Source organism: Pelophylax lessonae (assembly GCF_965119305.1).
Source record: "Pelophylax lessonae genome assembly, chromosome: 1".
NCBI lineage: Eukaryota > Metazoa > Chordata > Amphibia > Anura > Ranidae > Pelophylax > Pelophylax lessonae.
The window spans coordinates 807,676,791-807,690,039 of NC_138768.1; the positions used below are offsets into that span (position 1 = coordinate 807,676,791).

Below are 13,249 nucleotides of genomic sequence, written 5' to 3' on the forward strand. Positions count from 1 at the left end.
CTGAATATAAATGAAAATTAGACAAATATATTATAAAAAAGACAGGTGTTTATACTTATAAGTGTGTACTCTTAATGGAACTGCATAACAATTCATATTTCATTAGTGGAGCGTCAAAATTGGAGACTTCAAAGCCTGCTAAATTTTATAGCAGCCTCTCTCAGCCTTATAACCCCTATAGAACCCCTTAACATTTTTTTCAGGTCTCAGGGAACCCCTGCTAAATATTAATACCTACAGCGCACAGTAAATTAGCGTGATCAATAAATTGTAATATGTGGAAAAAAAAAAAAAATTAATGTATTGTATCTATGGGCATATTTAAAAACCTATGGCAGATCATTTTTTACTACCCTCTACAAAATCATGTTAAGCAATAATCAAATTAAAAACAGAAAAGAAACACAAACAGTAAAAATTGCAGTGTCATCTAACATTAGTGGTCAGTGTAGAAGTGACGTCTTACATTTGTAGTAAGAGGACAATTGCCCTCTTGCATGGGTGGTCGGTGTAGGTGGGAAACCATGTTAGGGACTCAGAGTCCCTTATATGCAGAAAAACAATGTACAGCTACAAACATTTGTTATTGTGTGGAATGCATTTTGTGTAGGAAAAGTATAAAGTACAAGAGCAAAAAATAATTGTTTTCACTGTATATAGAATGATCAACTATAAATTAATATCAAATTGAAGCTTTTAATTTTTGTGTTTTTTAGGTTTAGGATGCTGATAACCACCACAATAAAGCATACACTGGATTCCTTTTTCACCTGGAGGCTCCAGCAGTAGGAACTAGCTTCTGGAGCTCCTAGCTGCAGACCCTAAATTCTCGCCACATTTGATCAAAATCAGCTTTCATAGTAATGGTTCTTGTTCTTTATAACCAGGTAAAATGGCAAAACTTCCCTCCACCATCCCAGAACATTTGTCAGTTTCTCAATGAGGTCTATGACCCCACTAGGAAAAGGTTTCTGATACTGCCTTGTCTGCTACACCAAGACAAGAAATGAGGGAGAGAAGGTGAACTTAGAACAGGGAAACAAACATTAAAAACATGAGAGGTTTTAACACCTGCGCACTCTGTTGCTGCTTCTTCAAATTTTTGGAGATTTCCCATCACCTCATCTTTCTGTGACATCTGGGCAGAAAGTAAAAGGAAATCTCCTGAATGGGGAAATAGGAGGCAATAAAACTTGGTTTAAGCTACGTGAATAAATAGTAAAAAAAAAAAAATATTTAAAAATTGGGGCTTGGCTTTAAACCAGTACCTCTGTGTATAGTGTAATTCTTTTATTTAACAAGGCACTGCAAAATGAATTTTTTGCCTGCTAGATGGTACCCTGCACACTGCTCTAGGTGCTGGCAAATAGTCTTGAAATCATCACTGCAAATATGATTAAGGCACAAAGGGGTTGAAAAGTCAGTTTTTTTTTTTTTTTCTAATCTTAATGCGTTCTATGCATTAAGATAAAAAGCCTTCTGGGTGCAGCAGTCACCCCAGCACCCTTTAATACTTACTTGAGCCCAATCTCTATCCAGTGATGTCCACAAGTGCCCCAGCAGTCTGGGACACTCTCTCCTGATTGCCTGAGACACAGCAACAACACCGTTGACTACCGCTGTGGTCAATCAAACTCCGTTAGCAAATCAGGAGAAAGAGGGGGGCGGGGTCGAACGGCAGCTCTGTGTCTGAATGGATACACAGAGCAGCAGCTCGGCTCAGGTGCCCCCATAGCAAGCAGCTTGCTGTGGGGGTACTCAACATGAGGGAGGGGCCAGGAGCTCCAGTTAGGGACCCAAGAAGAAGAAGATCCAGGCTGCCCTGTGCAAAACCAACTGCACAGAGGTGGTAAGAATAAAATGTTTGTTATTTTAATAGAAAAAAAAAATGAGACTTTACAATCACTTTAATGGCTGCTCAAAACATGGTGACCAGAAATAATGAAAGCGGATTCACCACACCAGTGCAAACCAAAATTTAAATTCCTAACAATAAATGAGTTGGTGTGGCATGAATTTCTCTACACTGGTAATTTTAGGATTGCATCCCAGATACTGTAACAGATAATAAAAGGAGAACCTGTGGGTTCCAAGACGACCCTTATTCATAATGCCAGGTCACTCAATCATACAGCCTGCTGTCCATCACCGGAAACATTTTTTTTTCCTCTAGCATAGGGCAGCTTACATAGTGATGTATTTCAAAATTAAAATAAGAAAGGAATAAGTTCAAAATGTTTACTGGTATTTTCACTTAGCCTGACTCCCTACAATGGTCACAGAACTGAGAAGCTTTTAACGTAACTTTGCAAAAATTCTATCGTGCAGATGTAAGATCCACAACTATTTGATTTGGAAAAAAAACGTAGTCAGCCATGGGAAGTTGCTTGAAGCAATCAATCCCTTCAAAACCCCGACAAGACCCAAGGTCAATCTAAAATGCTTAAAGCAAATGAAAACTCCAACAGGGGCTCCGGGCAAGAGTTATTGGCCCCGGATGCAGACAGACTGCATCCAGGGCTGATAACTCCCGTGACTGCTGCATGAGTCATTACATGCTAGTGACCGTGATCTGCTGTGGGAGCCAGCAGCCTCCCATTGCTTTCAAACAGGCTGCCTCAAGCAGCTAATTGCCAGGAACCCTAACTTATGTTCTCGCATTTAATTGCCATTGGGTGCATTCACAGGTATGAATGCATCCATTCATGCTGAAAGGTCTTGGAACCATTGTGAACCCTATTCAGGGCTAAGCAAGCATGAGCATATATTCACTGCCAACACAAGTAGCGGCTTGGGGACTTTTATATCTTTATTTCAAGTACAGAGCCTCTTTATAGGTTTGAGAAGGAAACATTTGAAGGATGTGTGTACTAATAATATATAACTTTTGGGTGAGCACAGCAAAACTGAATCTCTTGGGGCTTTTCATATTACTCTCCAGCAGAGAGATAAAATGAAAGACATTTGTCTCTCAATATATTATGGACTTCTAGGGAGAGATTAATGGGATTAGCTACATTGCAAATCTCTCTTCAACATAAAACAAACTGCAAGGTCAGGTTAAAACATAATATTTGACTGTACGACACAATTTCAATCTGGCAGCTCCTGCCTTCTTGAGTCACAGGAACACTGTAACTTAACCACCTAAGATCCAGCACTTCTATACTCCTTATGAAACAGAGCAATTTTTACATTCAGCTATGGGCCTATTTATGTGTCAGTATGAACAACTAGACTTCTGCTGAAGCCTGCCCTAAAACTGTGCACCCCACAGTTCTCAATGGCCGCTCCTGCTCACCTCCATATCACTACTTTATTCTGTACATAAAAAAAAACAAAACTTGCAATCAGAATATAGCAAGGGATGGGATAAAATGAATTTGGGTTACTAAGGATAACAAAAGGGACAACTAATTTGTAGAAAAAAAACACACCCAAGACAATCCTAGATCTTCACAATGTAACAATATTGTTACAATGGATTTAAAGTGGTTGTAAAGGCTCAACCCCCCCCCCCAACAAATATACTAACCGGGGGCCCAATTTCGATCCAGCAAAGTGCACATGAGGGCAGTGCTCTCCTGGGTCTCCTCTTCCTCATTGGCTGAGACAACAGCAGGGCCATTAGTTCCTGCTACTGTCAGTCAGCCAATGAGAAAAGAGCAGGGGACCAAATTAAGCTGTGTGAATGGTCAAACACAACAGCAGGTCAGGAGTGAACCTGCTCAGGTGCCCCCATAGCAAGCAGCTTGCTATGAGGGCAGAAGCAGCGTTAGGGGAAGGAGTCACCAGAAAACAACAAAGATGGTGCCACCTTTAGCAGTAGTGGGGAAGAAATGTCCAGCATCCAAAAAATTGTGATTATTATAATGCTGTACAGGTGTTCTTGTAAGGGATTGTTTATCCTTATGAATGAGGTTGTGTGTGTTGTTGGGGTCAAACACAGGGTTTAATTCCACCTTAAGATTACATTTTTAATGGTACCCTACACTCTGGAGTTCTTCAGTAATCTATTGTTAGAGGTTGGAGGGATCTTCCCTACATCCCTGACTAGGGCTACGTAAATTAAAAAAAAAACCATGCAGGCATCATAGATTAAGCCAAGTTCTAATTTACATCTGTGTGGAAAGCACCCAAACGGAAATAAGACAACTCAAATAAGTTCACAACCAACTATTTTCTAAGCAAATGTTCAAGTGGTCTGAACCTGGCTAATAGTTACAGTACATAGATGAGAAAAGGAACTGTATCATTAAAGCAGAGTTCCACCCTAGAAAACATTTTTTAGATAAGAATACCCCCGGGACAGTCAGGGTTAGTGCAGTTAAGCAACGACAGCCTCTGAACTGTCCCCTGTTTCACTTACCTTTTAGAAGAAATACTTACCTTGAAAATGTCTTGTCCAGCGCTGCCATCTCAGGTGTGGGCAGCTGAAGCCGGAGCGTCCTCTTCGGTGACGTCGGAGTCCCAGAATTCCCTGCTCGTCACTTCCGGTGCAGGCGCGTCATCCCTGCACAGCATCTGGGCATGCCCAGAAGCTGTTCAGCAGGGAATGACGCACCTGCACCGGAAGGGACGAGCAGGGCCAGTGCAGGCGCATTGACTCCTGGGATCATCTCCCAGGAGTCAATGAAGGAGGGAGTGACGGAGCGGGCCGCGGCCGCAAAGGGAGGAAGAGGAAGGAAGGTAAGTATATTTTCATTAAAAAGAAGGTAAGTGAAACAAAAAAAAAATTTAAATTATCCAATTCTTTTTCAGGTAAAATAAAGCAAGCAGACGGGGAAAAAAAATTTTCAGGGTGGAAATTGCTTTAATGAAAGCCTCACAGATGGAACTCAAACAGATCAGATGTAACTGAAGAGATGATTTTTTTTTTTTTTAAATTGCAATAACATCCAAAAACAACCAGGATGTCAAGGCCAACCATCCTGGCTGCATCCATCTTTTGATTCCTTGGGTAGAAGTCTTTTATGGATAAATGTACTGCTCTTAGAAGATGCAGGCAAGACAGCTGGCTTCATTTTGCATAAGGACAAAATTGCCTAGCAGAGCTGCCAGCAGGCATTATCCCCTCTCGTGAAAATATGGTTTAAGAATTAGAAAGTGGAACTAAAGTCTCACTGTCACAAATTGCGAGCAGGCAGGCTCTTTACAACAGAAGAGACATGCATTGTCTCTTCTGTAATAAAATACACCTACTTACTGTCTTCAGCAGCATGTAAACGGAGCTGCGCATGGGCAACTCCGCTTAAATCGCCGGCAAGCCTGACCGGGGATGCCTGATTACTGTGCATAAGTGAGGTCATCCTGAGCTGTGCCAACGAAGATGGCTGAAGACCAGCGCCTTGCAAAAGATGGCGGTGCCAAGGAAGAACAAAGAAAGAAAGATAGGTTTAGCTCACTTTTAATATTACTTCACTATATAAATATTTAATAAAAAGAAAAGAGAAGGCGCCTGGCCCTTTAAATAAAAGATTGTTGAACCTGCTGCCCTTTTAATTGTAATAAAACAATAAATAGGTATATATCATAGGTAAAAAGGCGCCTTTTTACCTATGATATATACCTATATAAATATTTAAAATAAACTCTCCTAACCTTGTTTTATTAAGCCACAAAAATAATTTTCAAGGAAAAAAATCTACTACCTCAACCATTACGGCATGGAAGGCACTGAGAAATAAAGCCGCTGCATCTTTATAAGGCCACATATGCCAGTAGAGGAGTGCCAGCAAAATTTGATAAAGTGTGGGAAGGATGGGTAAGCGATGCATCTACTTTTCATAGTGAAATTGATCTTAGAGAATGCCATTAAACTATTTATAAACACCACAGTACTGTATGTAGTGGTCCCCATTATAATTTGGTGGGGATAAGTATCTCATTGTACTGTGTGTACAAAATCTATTTGGGAAACGTTGCTTTTTTCTCTCAATACCATAGCCAGCTAGGTTATAACTGATATGGGAAAATTCTTACAATGTGGATTTGCTAGATTTTTTTTTTATGGCCTGATATTGCCCTTTTCACTATCGTCAGGGCTGAACAATTGTGCTGTGGCATAACTTTTTGGTTTCTGTTTTTATTGACTGAATTGATCAAGCTTGTAAAACTTTGAAAACGAATAATAATTAAAAATATATATATATATATATATATATATATATATATATATATATATATATATATATATATATATAATTAGAGTTAATTATTTGTGTAGCTTGGTAAATGCACAGCATGGTGATGACAAGTTATGCACAGTTGTTGAAACGTCCACTGAAAAAAATGGATTTTTGACTTACCGTACAATTAATTTCTCTGATGTTCATTGACTGACACAGCTCCTGATTCTTCTTAACCATTGGGTTATACTGCCCCCTACAGGAGTAGGACAGTAGGCAGGAAAAAGCTTGACTACACCTATTGGCAGTCCCAGGGGGTATACACCCAATCTCAGCTATAAGCACTCCATTTTGTTACAAGCAGTGTCAGAAGAAAGCCACCACCACAGACGGGTGGGTGCTGTGTCCGTCAAACATCAGAGAAATTAATTGTACAGTAAGTCAAAAATCAAATTTTCTCTTTCGGTCATTGGCGGACACAGCTCCTGATTCTTCTTAACCATTGGGGCGTCCCAAAGCAGTGTTAAACATGAGGGGTGGGAAAAAGCAGAAAATAAAAAATTCCCAAAGCTAACCATAACCAACCAGGAACTGGAGCTCATCTGAAAAAACAATACACCCTTCAAAGAGGACTAGGTCCTCTAAACAGCAGCCTGCAAAACCTTGCGACCAAAAGAAGCATCCACAGATGCCAACACATCCACTTTATAAAAATTTTGTGAAAAGTGTGCACCGACGACCAGGTGGCCGCCTGGAAAACCTGCGTCACTGATGCTTGATGACCGAAGCCCAGGAGCCACTAAGCGCCCTAGTAGAGTGCTTCTTGACAGGGAAAGGAGGAACCAAGGTAAGTGAACCAAAAAAAAAATTATATATCAAATTCGTTTTTAGAATGTAATAATGTTATGTATGGTGTGAAGTTTAAAATGTGTCCGGAACTCCGGTTTAACAACAGAAGCTGAATTGCCTCCTGCAAGGTCTGGAGTTTTTCCAGAGGAAGAAACACGCTGGCTGAGGCCGAGTCCAAAGTCAGACCCAGATAGTCCAGTTTTGGTGGACAGAACCAAAGCAGACTCCTAAAGGTTTTGAATCCAACCAAACTCCCTCAAAGTTCCGGGAGCAATCTCCAGTTTTCCATCAGAGCAAACGGAGATTGCACTCGCAGAAGATGATCATCCAGGTACCCCAGTACCGCGATCCCCCACTGACTCAGACTCAAACAATGCCAGCATCGGGGCCAACACTTTTATGAAGACCCGAGGAGTGGAGGCGAGACCAAAGGTCCACGCCACAAACGGATAATGTTCCTCATCTGCGGCAAAACTGAGGAATCGTTGGTGACCGCCACATATTCGAATGTGTAGGTAGGCGTCCTTGATGTTAATAGAAGCAAGAAGAAATCCCCGTGACAAAGGAACGCCACTATACCGTGTGAACGTGCACAATTCTGTACTCGCACCAGCAGTTTAGCGCCTCGAGGTCCAGAATTGGACGTTCCTTCCTGGGAACTGTAAAGAGGTTTGAGTAAAAACAAAGTCGGAACAATTACCCCTAGAAGGAACAAGCCTTGCACTAGGGATAGACCGATATGGTTTTTTTCAGGGCCCATACCGATATTTTGGTCACAACGTATCGCTATTGGCCGATATTTTGTACATTTAAAGTTTTGAAAAATAAAGACAATCTTTGACACAAATCTGGTACTGAACATGCTAATTTTTGTTTAATGTTTAATGGCTGGCACCCTGTGGTGGATGGCTGGCTGGCACAGGGCCTGTGGGTGGCTGACTGGCACCGGGCTGCTGTGGGTGGGTGGGTGTATGGCTGTGATACACTCCCGCGAGTCTAGTCCCGACTCCAGACGAGGCGGTCCAAGGCGAGGGAGTCGGCCTAAGAAGGCAGAATGACATCACGAAAATATCGGTAATATCGGCCAGTTCCGGGGCCGATACCGATATATTTCAGGAAAAGTTGATATCGGCTTTTCCGATAATCGGTCGATCCCTACCTTGCACTACCCCAAAGAGACCCGTAAGTGATCTGGGGACAAGTGCAGGTTGGAGCAGAAAAGCCTTTCGGAAGGATAAGACCGAACTCGATCTCGTAGCCTGACTAACTTGGGACCCACGTGTCCTATACCAGGGAGGTCCATGGATCCAGAAACCAGTGAAGACATCCCCCCACCCTAGATACAGGTGAGGGTGCCACTTCATGCAGAGGCAACCTTGTCCGCAGGTCTGAAACAGCCCACTCAGTCTTGCCAGATCAGGTCCTCTTGGAATCTCCGGTGGAGGCCCTGACTTTTGATCCCTTTTCTTGAGACCCTGAGGGACGAAAAAAAGCGCTTATGAGCCGAGGACAATGGCCCACGTCTACGATGGGGCTCCTTGCCCTTGGTAGCCTGCAAAAGAAGAGTACTCTTACCCCAGTGAGCCCCTAACGATGTAATCAAAGGAAGCTCCAAACAGGCAATCCCCTACAAGGGGGGATAAGATAGGGCCTTCTTAAAAGTCTAGTCCGCAGACCAGTATTTAAGCCAAATTATACGCCAAAGGATGAGTGCTGATACAGACAGCCTAGAAATCAAAGGAGCCACATCCAAAGAGGCATCACAGATAAACTGTGGCCCCAGGACCAACTGATCCGCCAGCTCCGCAAGACATGGGGAAGCTGTTTCCCCTCCTGGTCCCGACGTAAAAGCCCACTCGGTCAGACCTTGCTACACCAGGGCAAAAGTACAAGCTTAAGTCCAGAACCAGCCACAGCGAAAATATGGCGGGCCAGAGCCTCCGCCCTCCTATTAGCTGGGTTTTTAAAGGCCGCAATGAAGGTAGCTTTATTTAACCTGGAAACAGAGGAGTCCACTACAGGTGGTCCACCTTTAAATGCAGTTAATCCTCATAAGGACACCACAGGAAAAAAGCGCTTAGGAACCACTGCATTTTGGATAACTCCACTGTTTTGTGACAATGCTGTCAAAGTAAGTGGAAAAGGGAACACCCTTACTGCTTTGAAGGGCCTGTGGGTGCCAAAAGGGACCGGCGCCTCTGACGCAACCTCTATTTTTAAAGTGTCACATCCTGAAACAAACAGTGTATCCACAAGCGCATTTTTATGCAGGGCTAGAGGAGCAGAGGAATCATCGTCACTATCTGAGCACTCAGGGTGCATGGACGCAGACCCAGTAGGGTCGCTATATACTAAGCTCACCCAGAAAACAATCAGGGGAGGCCCCCAACTGTGATCCCGCAAGGGGACACCGACCAAGGGTGCACAAATGGACCACCTACTGGACCCCACAAAAAAAACACAAAAACAAACAAACAAGGGGTTCACCCTCCGAAGAGGGCATAATAGGAAATAACCCCCTTAAAGAGGGCCGCCCGCCGCGATGTGGACACGCAGGCAGGGTACCCTGCTGGTCCCAAAGCGCTAAAAGGGGCAGGTGCCACACACAATAATGGTGGCAAGGCTGTAATTAAAAAACAAAGCACCCCCACAGCACCAACCTTTCCAAGGGAGGTGCCAAGCTGATCACATGGCCTAGCAGGCCGCGGCCTAAATTTTTGTGGAGGCCCAGCCACAAGCGCACGGATTCATTTCCGGCAAATGCTCAAAGGAAGTGTGGGGGCTTAAGCTAAACGCACTGAGGCAGTGCCAAAATGGAGGCTAGTAGGCCGCAGCCTAATTTTTTGTGGGCGCCCAGCCGCTTGGACGTGAGCCCCAGCGGACCTGACCACCCTGGGGCAGCAGAGGGGAGGGTGGATGCCCAAATGGGAGGCAGTGGCTTAAGCCAGTGTTTCTCAACTCCGGTCCTCGGGGCACACTAACAGACCAGATTTTAAGTATTACCTTGGAGAGATGCAGACTAGAATACTGCAATCACTGAGCAGCAAATTATATCACCTGTGATGTATTTTAGTTTTCTTGCAAACCTGGCCTGTTAGTGTGCCCTGAGGACCGGAGTTGAGAAACACTGGTTTAAGCCACCCTCACAGGGGCCACCTCACGTAGTTTCCGACTAGTAGGCCGCAAAGCCACGGGCTAAATTTTTGTCTGGATCCGGCCGCGTGAGGCGCGTAACCGCAGATGCTAAACTATCCGCTCCCCCAGCCCAACAACCGTCGCAGGGAGACTAGAGGACATCCCTGCCCCAGTCACCAACCCCAGGGTAAAAAAAGGGGGATGCGAGGTTGGCGCTTCTCTGGTGTGTGTTCAATCCAATATTAAACCAAAGTCAAGAATAAATGCAATAGCAATAAATACTAATAAATATTCATCAATGAGCGAGATCTTCTACCCCATTGCGTCACTTCCGCTAGAGGATATTGAGGGGCGTGGAACGTACGGACCTGGATGTCTGCTGAAATCACATCTTTTACTGCCTAATTGTGAGTGGATATTTTTCTTGTAACAAATAAATTATTTTAACATACTACACTATGGATGTATCGCTATATTTTCGCCATATGTGAGCGATGGCAACATAGGAAGTCGGTAGGAAAGCTGGGGAGTCCAGGGATACATCCTTACTGCAATAAAGGCTACATACCCCTGCAGGGGTAAGGATCTGTGGTGAGTGCATTACCATAGGGGATAAGCACCTGCATGAGCCTTGATGCACTAAGGAGAAAGAAAGCACTATCACCATAAGTTTTGGTATATTGCACTGCACAGGATCACGGGAAAGGCTCCCCATTGATTTTTGAACACTCATATAAGGATTAAAGAAGCACAAGCACTTTTTCAGATATTTGGAAATAGCTGCAATTTACACAGGATTACCATTGTATGGACTGTGGACTGTTAAAACACTATCATGAACCAGCGCTATTTATTTGATTGGTGTCACCTCAAGTGTATTGTATTGGTTTTATTTATTTATTTTCATCTATATAAGCACCTTTAATTATGCCCGTGGGATAATTGATCATAGAGGTATTCCATTTAATAGCACTTTACAAAATCACCTATTTATTTCACATTTGCATCTAGCATATTTATTTGTGCACGCCACTCCCTCTAGTGGCTAAGGAAGGGCATCACTTTTTCAGTACTTGGTGTTTTTTTTTTTGATCCAGCACCATGGCACTTTTTTACCATTGATGAATATTTATTTATTAGTATTTATTGTTACCTCACTGTCACTCACCACAGATCCTTACCCCTGCAGGGGTATGTAGCCTTTATTGCAGTAAGGATGTATCCCTGGGTTTCCCAGCTTTCCTACCGACTTCCTATGTTGCCATCGCTCACATATGGCGAAAATATAGAGATACATCCATAGTGTAGTATGTTAAAATAATTTATTTATTACACGAAAAATATCCACTCACAATTAGGCAGTAAAAGATGTGGTTTCAGCAGACATCCAGGTCCGTGCGTTCCGTGCCCCTCAATATCCTCTAGCGGAAGTGACGCAATGGGGTAGAAGATCAAGAAGATCAAGATTGATGAATATTTATTAGAATTTATTGCTATTGCATTTATTCTTGACTTGGGTTTAATATTGGATTGAACACACACCAGAGAAGCACCAACCTCACATCCCATTTTTTATTCATTTCAATATTTCCATTTTGAAATATAGAGGTGGCAGCACACGCCAACACATTGGTTACCACACATACCTACACAATTTCCAGAGCGCGGGATAGTCCCAGACTTTTTCTTACCAACCCTAGGGTGGCAGGGAACCCTGCTTAGCCTTGCGTTGTGCACCAGGAAAAACCAGGTCAGCAGCAACTCCAACCAGCCCCCCCTTAAGAGCATGTGGCAACAGCCAGCTCATAACCTCACAGGGAAAGACCCACAGGGACCACCCCAAAACCCTCCAGGAGTAGAGGGAGGGACACCTACTTACCATAGCATACCAGACCACCACTCAATCATAATGTGGGTGGCTGTCGGCCAGGAGAAACACTGCGATTCAGGCAGAGGCCAGGTCGTATGCATCCTCACAAGACATTTAACTCGCAGGCCAGCCCCCGTCCAGCTGGGCTATGTCGCGGTGGAGCTGGTCTGCACACGCTCGCTGGCCAGACTGGGATTACCCTCTGGATCTAGATTATCCAGTCCGTCGCCCAGTCTGGCAATTGATTGTAGATTCTCCCAGGAACAAAATAACTAAGATAGGGAAATTCCAATTAAATAAGGAAAAAAATAGCCAGGACCAGAGATCCCAGCAAGGAACTAGGTCCTTACTCCTGCCTAGGCAGAAAAAAAACGGAGTGCCTAAAGCTGAGAGTGGGTGTATACCTCTGGGATTGCCCATAGGCGTAGTCAAGCTATTTCCTGCCTAGTGTCCTACTCCCGTAGGGGGAAGTATAACCCAATGGTTAAGAAGAATCAGGAGCGGTGTCTCAACGAACGAAAGAGAAAGATCATTTTTTCCTTATATCATGGGTTCTCAACCTGTGGCACCCTAGCTGTTGCAGAAATTTAGGTCACATGAGACATTGCAAGGTTGACAGTTACAAGCATGACTCCTAAAGGCAGAGGAATGATGGGACTTGTTCCGCAGCAGCTGGAGGGCCACAGATTGAGCACCAATGCCTTATATGAAATGTATCTATAATTAGTTGACCTGAAACAGTTCTCATGTAAAGAGCTGCCTAGTATGGATATCCAAGGTGACAAGCACATACAGAAAATATAAACAAACCCATTAGGATGATATCTGCATACTTTACCATCACACCACCACTATAGCACTAATTAACAAGCACAGTATATTTGATATAGGCATGTGCTCATTCAAACACCAGCCCGAACTGCTGAAATGGTGCAGCGTGTAGCGACAAGACTACATCTAGTGATGTTCTGAGCAACAGGAATTAAGGGAGGGGCTTGCCAATACCTGTTTCTCAGATTAATGTGACTAAAGCCTAAACTAATTCTAACTTGATCCCCCTCATACACCTCACTCCTCTTCTATAATCCAGCTGCTTTGGGCTCCCTTCAGCTCGGCAATAGAACGCAGACTATAGTGAGGAACATGGTTAGTGTTAAAAGGAAGAACCCTTGCTTAGGCAGAGCCAATGACCTGGTGGTGATTACGTGGCAGGCAGCAACAAAATATCAATGCTGCAGTGACTATGTTTAGGTGTTGGTAGCTGAAG

General features: G+C 43.6%; 1 protein-coding gene across 2 annotated transcripts in view; it reads right to left on the minus strand.

Annotated features, from left to right (window-relative positions):
* Positions 1-13,249, minus strand: part of FAM193A (family with sequence similarity 193 member A) — a 237,038-nt gene that overhangs the window by 16,588 nt on the left and 207,201 nt on the right. The gene's annotated exons all lie outside the window — the stretch shown is intronic.